A 7,341-nucleotide genomic window follows, 5' to 3' on the forward strand; every position below is an offset into this window, starting at 1 on the left:
ATATCTTTATTTATCAAATTAAATTTGTTAATTTGTTAATGGTAAATATTTAGCAGCATTCGAAAAGGATCTCTCCACTTTACGGTTGATGCGCAAACAATGTACCAGCTGCGTACTCAGCTCTTCGGGTATGACTCGAAGAGCATACCTATTATGACCGACGACTCAAGCACTCCCCTGAATATGATGCCGGCGGGAAAAATATAAAACACAAACTCTTGAAAATGATGGAAAGCTCCAAGCTCGTAGACCACTTGGTTTTCTTCTTCTCCGGTCATGGAATTATGGTTAGTGGTTAGCCTCGTGTGAAGGATGTACTTGTTGAGTCGAACTTTTATATTTTATTTGGTATATTTTTTTTCAATTAAATGTTATCTATCCAACAACATGAATCAATAAGGTATGAATCATGTCATAATACAAGTATTAATCTCACTTATTAGTACATATTTTTTTAAAATTGGAAAGATGCACGTGCATTGCACGATTTAAGTTGAATTTTCTTTTATATTATATTTTTGGTATTTTATTTGGTACGTTTTTTTCAATTAAATGTTTTATATCCAACAACATGAATTGATAAGGTAAGAGATCATGTCATAATACGAGTATTAATCTCACTTAGAAGTACATATTTTCTTAAATTTAGAAAGATGCACGTGCATTGCACGTTAGTTGATTTTTCTTTTATATTTTATTTTTAGTATTTTATTTGGTACATTTTTTTTTCAATTAAATGTTATATATGCAACAACATGAATCGATATACAAGTATTAATCTTACTTAGAAGTACATAATTTTTACAAATTAGAAAGATGCACGTGCATTGCACGTTATAAATTTAATTTCTTTATGCACTATATAACTTATTCTGGAGAATATCACCAATGTGCACTTTAATTTATAGCCAAAGAATATTAATCAATGGATTAAAAATATGGAAAAACATAATCTTTGTGGATTGTTCTTTCAGTTTTTATGATTTTGATAAATATTAACTGGGAACTAATTAATTTTGATAAATAACGACATATATTTTGATAAATGACCTTCTTAACATATTCTATTTTAATTTAAATTAATATACATACTTACGAGTAATGATATATATATAATATATATACTTACGAGTAATGATATTGCCATCGGAAGCAGCAATGGCGTGTTTTCTCCAATCAGCGGGTTCCGTGTAGCACACTCCATGAGCTGAAAAGAAGAAGAGACTATCTCCAGCTCGAGCTTTTCCAATCATGTCCCGAAGTTCGTTCTTGATATTCTCACCGGTAGGCATTTTTCCGCTGCCGGGCTTGTCCACCATAACCGAGATTCGTTTCGGGTCGAAACGGAATCTTTCTACCAGTGTTTTACGTATCTTATAAGCATCATTGTGGCAACTGGCAACCTAGCTCAAATTCTGTATTTGTATAGTTGCAGCCCACAAGAACAGCGTGCATCCCCACCCACAGTTTTTTTCTCTGCCTCCATATATATATATATATATATATATATATATATATATATATATATATATATATATATGTGTGTGTGTGTGTGTGTGTGTGTGTTACACTTGTTAATTGAATGGAGTGAAGTGATCTAATTCATTTAATTTGGATCTATTTATAATGTTGTTGTAGTTATGGCCTGGCTTGCTAGGTTATGATATACTATGTTCCAACATCAATATATTCTTGAGGTCTTTACAAATAAGCCTATCAATGGGTATTTATTTATAAAGAGATCAAGACAAAAAATTCCTTTACCCGCAGTAAGCGAGTCGAGAATTCAACCACCACTGCTAGTGACGTGCATCGTCGAGGGATCTCATTTGGGCCAGCCGCGCGCACGGGAGACCAATTTCCGCCCCCCGATCCCGCCCCGACGGAGCGAGAGAGGGGGGGCGACGCAATGCGTGACGCCCAGGCAGACGTGCCCTCAGCCTAGTGGCTTCGGGCGCAACTTGCGTTCAAAGACTCGATGGTTCACGGGATTCTGCAATTCACACCAAGTATCGCATTTCGCTACGTTCTTCATCGATGCGAGAGCCGAGATATCCGTTGCCGAGAGTCGTTTTGACATAAAAGACACGTCTCGCACCCCCGCGCACGTCGCGAACGAGGCAGCGAGGGAGCGGACGCTTCGTTGAGTTTTCCTTGGATGGTCCAGATTTATGTAAAGGACTAAAATAACCCCTTATACTTTAATATGCTCAAATTTCATCCTTAACTTTATTTAACCTCAATTTGACCCCAAGTTTCACAAATTATTCAATTTTGACCCCAAACTTTTTTTTTCCCGCCAGTCTCCGGTGTTGACTTTTCAATTTTTTTTTTCTTTTTTATTTCTTTTTCTTCTTCCGGATTTTTTCGCCGGTCTCCGGCGTTGACTTTTTTGATTTTTTTTTTTCTCTTTTTTTCTTTCTTTCTGCAACTTTTTTTTTTCGTTTACACAACAATATTGCTGTGATTGACAGTAATATTAACTATTTTACTGTTAAACACAGTAAAATTAACTAAACTACAGTTTAACACAGTAATATTGCTATATTAATCTCTAGCACAGTAATATTAACACAACAAAACTCATTATTATTGTGTAATAGAGTAATATTCCTATGTTGACCGCTCAACAAATGTAAACATAATAAAAAGCCAAAAGAATTAATATTACTGTGAGTGGCAATAATATTACTATAACAACAGTAATATTACCGTCAACCACAGTAATATTGCAATAATAGACAGTAATATTATTACGTTACTTCGTGAATAACTCAAACAAACAAAAAATCCAAACAAAATAATAATATTGATGTGGTTGACAGCAATATTACTATAACAACAGTAATATTACCGTCAACCACAGTAATATTATTGTGTTTACAGTAATATTACAATAATAGACAGTAATATTATTACGTTACTCCGTGAATAACTCAAACAAAACAAAAACCCCAAAAAAATAATAATATTGATGTTGTTGACAGTAATATTATTGTGTTTACAGTTATTTTACTGTCAACGACAGTAATATAATTACGTTGACTTGTCAACAAATCAAACAAAATAAAAAAAATAATAAAAAATAAAAAATAATAATATTACATTAATTTACTGTCAACGGCAGCACAATTACATAAATGTAATGTCAACGGCAGTACAATTACGTTAATTAACTATCATTGACAGTATAATTACGATAATTTACTGTCAGTGACAGCACAATTACAGTCAACGTTTAGCGGCGGACGTGGAAAAACAAAACAAAAAAAAAAAAAAAAAAACTTAAAAAAAAAAAACTAAAAAAAGTCAACGCCGGAAACCGGCGAAAAAATCCGGAAGAAAAGAAAAAAAAAAAGTCAACACCGGAAACCGGCTAAAAAATCCGAAAGAAAAAAAAAATTTTGAAAAGTCAACACCGGAGACCGGCGGCAAAATGTTTTTTTTGAAAAAAAAAATTGTTGAAAAAAAAAAATTGGGTCAAAATTGAATAATTTGTGAAATTTGGGGTCAAATTGAGATTAAATTAAGTTAAGGATGAAATTGGAGCATATTAAATTATGCTCCAAAAAAAGTCAAAATTGAATTTTTGTGGTCAAAATTTGATTTTTGTGGGCAAAATTGATAAATTGGGGTTACAATTAAGAATTGGGTATAAATGGTTGAGGGTAATATTGGGATATACATGAATGTTTCCTTTGGTTATAATAAATATTAAAGGGATGGGCTTATTGGTGAAAGAGATATAGCCCCTTAACCTAGAATAATAAAGATGCTTGGTTGGGGACTTATGCATAAAAACCCCAATTAGATGTTACATTCGGTTATTTACATTTGGATGAGTTCAACCGTAGAAAATTCGTAGATCTACATATAATCAGAAACACACAAAATAGCTGAAGGATTTTTTTCCTTTTGTAAAATATTTCTTTGTGATAAAAACTATATTTTTTAAATATGTTGATGATGTATTTATACATGATTTATTTTGTTTCAAGGGTGCAAAGTGCTATTAACTAAACAAGTAAAACACTTAGAAATGCAAACTTAAGGTCGGTGATTACGACTCTTTTGGCTTCAGAAGACACATAACTGTCAATTTTCTCGAATGCGATTGGGTGAATCTAGAAAACTGAGCATAACTTCTGGCTCTGAACTTCTTTCTTATAAACCATTTTTTGTGTTTGAAACTACACTTCAAAACTTTTTAATTATATATGTAGGAATGGGCTATATTTTAAAACAATTCTCCTCTCAAAAGTCCGCTTTGTGAAACTAATTGACGTATCGAGAAGTGTTCAAATGAATAATTCACTTTGCACATAAATAAACAATTGAGCTTGGAGAAGTCCGCTTTGTGAAACCAAACAAATCACCTTATGAAATACTTACGGTCTGGAGAGACGAGGGATTAATTTAAATGATAGGATGATGTCTCCCTAGAGAATTCTCTTGAAAACAAAATTGCTAGAGATTATGGATATTACTCACCTCAATATATAGTACTTGATAACATTAGACATCTTTCGAGGCGTATAGTTTCATTCAGAGGGAAAATTAATTTTGTCAACATCTTTTCATTAATGTGGAGTTTTTCGGATAAAGTTCTTTTATATGCTTAGAGAGTATCTTGTGATCTTTAATAGTCAAAATGAATCTTCTCACACACAAATCTTTGAGAGATTCAGCTTCAAAGACTATAGATGGCGGATGAACCTATCTGTATCAATTCAAATAAACTTTGTTACACCCATATTTTGAAGTAATGGGATCCATTTTTTCAAGAAACAAAACCGATTCTTAATCATAATTGTAGCACAACCTTTAATCACAATACCGTACGTGTTACAATTTCTATGTTTAATTTAAGGATAAATTACACTCGCACCCCTGAGGTATATTAAAATAACTTTAAGGTCCCTGTTGTATCGGTAATTACAATTACCCCCTAAAACATTGTTAGAAACTCTAACAGGTTAATGCATTGGATACGTTGTTCCGATATAGTTTTAAGGGACTATTATTTTCAACAAGTGGTGGAGACAAAATAGAGTTAGGGGTGATTTAAGAAATATTGGGGGAACCATCTCACCCCTTAGCTCTATGTTGTCCATCACTTACTGAAACTAATAGTATGTTAGAACTCTATCGGAATAACATATCCAATGCATTATTCCGTTAGAGTTTCTAACAGTGTTTCAGGGGGTAATTGTAATTACCGATACTATAGGGATCGTAAAATTATTTCGCATACTTCAGGGGTGTATATGTAATTTATCCTTAATTTATTGAGTCGTATGTGGTTACAATAGCCACTTCCTCAAAGGTCCATTTGTAATTTTATTGCTAAAAGTTAATGTTGGACCCAAATTGATATTGTAGTGACTTGTGGGAAGTTGTAAAGTTGGACAAAAAGATAACTTTGACCGTTAGTGGGAACTATGACATGTTTTGAGAAATTATTAGAAAGTTCTCAAACATATATGATATGAGAAATCAAAAAATAAATACTTAGATATGTAAGTTTATAGCGATTCACGTGTATAATAATGATGATTAGAAAATTAAAAGAAATTTGTACTCAATATCTTTTATTTTGAAAAATAATCGGATAGTGTTAATTGTTAACTCCATCTCATATAATATGTTCTACATTATAAAACATCAATATGTTATATTATTTTACTTGCTTTTAGAATTCAAGAGGTACACAATTTAATTATTTCAACCTTGCAAGTAAATAAATGCAATTATTTCAAATTTATAAGATTTGAAAATCATATCAAATATATCAATTCAATAATTCACTTTTAAGACGGATTAAATAGTTGTCACAATTAAGTCTTGTATATCCCCACGTAATAATTATTTCAATAATTCCTATACTAGCACTTGAGCAGCGAGTAAATGATAGCATCTGGATCGGGATTAATTCCAGTTTATGAGTAAACTGAATTCATATACATGAATTTTCGCTTGATAGAATTTCAATAACTTTCTCCAAAAAAGTTGCCATTTTTTATATTTATTTTATATATAAATAAAATATAATATTTATAACAACAATAATATTACCGTCAACCACAATAATATTACAATAATATACAGTAATATTATTACGTTACTCCGTGAATAACTCAAACAAACAAAAACATACAAACAAAATAATAATATTTATGTGGTTGACAGCAATATTACTATAACAACAGTAATATTACCGTCAACCAGAGTAATATCATTGTGTTTACAGTAATATTACAATAATAGACAGTAATATTATTACGTTACTCCGTGAATAATTCAAACAAAGCAAAAATCCCAAAAAAATAATAACATTGATGTTGTTGACAGTAATATAATTGTGTTTACAGTTATTTTACTATCAACAACAGTAATATAATTACGTTGATTTGTCAACAATTCAAACAAAGTAAACAAAAATAACCAAAAATAAAAAATAATAATATTACGTTAATTTATTGTCAACGGCAGAACAATTACATAAATCTATTGTCAACGGCAGTATAATTACGTTAATTAACTATCATTGACAGTACAATTACGTTAATTTACTGTCAGTGACAACGCAATTACGGTCAACGTTTAGCGACGGACGTAAAAAAAACAAACAAACAATCAAACAAAAGAAAAAAAAAACTCAAAAACACTAAAAAAAAGTCAACGCCGGAAACCGGCGAAAAAATCCGGAAGAAAAGAGAAGAAAAAATAAAAGAAAAAAAATCGAAAAAGTCAACGCCGGAGACCGGCGAAAAAATCCAAAAGAAAAAAAAATGAAAAGTCAGCGCCGGAATCCGGCCGGAATTTTTTTATTTTTTTTTGAAAAAAAAGATTTGTGGTCAAAATTGAATAATTTATGAAATTTGGGGTCAAATTGAGGTTAAATTAAGTTAAGGACGAAATTGGAACATATTAAAAATTGGGTATAAAGGGTTGAAGGTAATATTGGCATATACATGAATGTTTCATTTATTTATAATAAATATTAAAGGGATGAGCTTATTGGTGAAAGAGATATAGCCCCTAAACCTATAGAATAATAAAGGTGTATGGTTGGGGACTTTATCACAAAAACCCCTATATTCTTTAGGGGTAATATGCTAGGAGTCCCTCAAACTAAACATTCCAAATTCATTCTTTTAATTGAATCCTTAATTTGAAATAATATATGAGGCACATCCCTAATTTTTTTTATATCCCAATCTTGCCATTATACCCTAAATTCTCTAACCTACATATATTCACATTTCTTTTATTCAGATTTATTTTATTCTTTCGGTATTCTCTCCGTTCTCTCTCTCACACGTTTTCTCTCTCTCACAC

The 7,341-nt window shown here is 31.3% G+C and overlaps 1 non-coding gene across 1 annotated transcript; it reads right to left on the bottom strand.

The window, feature by feature from the left end:
* Positions 1-1,914: 1,914 nt before the first annotated feature.
* Positions 1,915-2,070, bottom strand: LOC148766733 (5.8S ribosomal RNA). Its single transcript, XR_016034606.1, has one exon. It is a non-coding gene; the product is annotated as a 5.8S ribosomal RNA (ribosomal RNA).
* Positions 2,071-7,341: the final 5,271 nt, after the last annotated feature.

Source organism: Erythranthe guttata, chromosome 11, assembly GCF_056151865.1.
Source record: "Erythranthe guttata isolate IM_541 chromosome 11, IM_541, whole genome shotgun sequence".
In the NCBI taxonomy this organism is placed as follows: domain Eukaryota; kingdom Viridiplantae; phylum Streptophyta; class Magnoliopsida; order Lamiales; family Phrymaceae; genus Erythranthe; species Erythranthe guttata.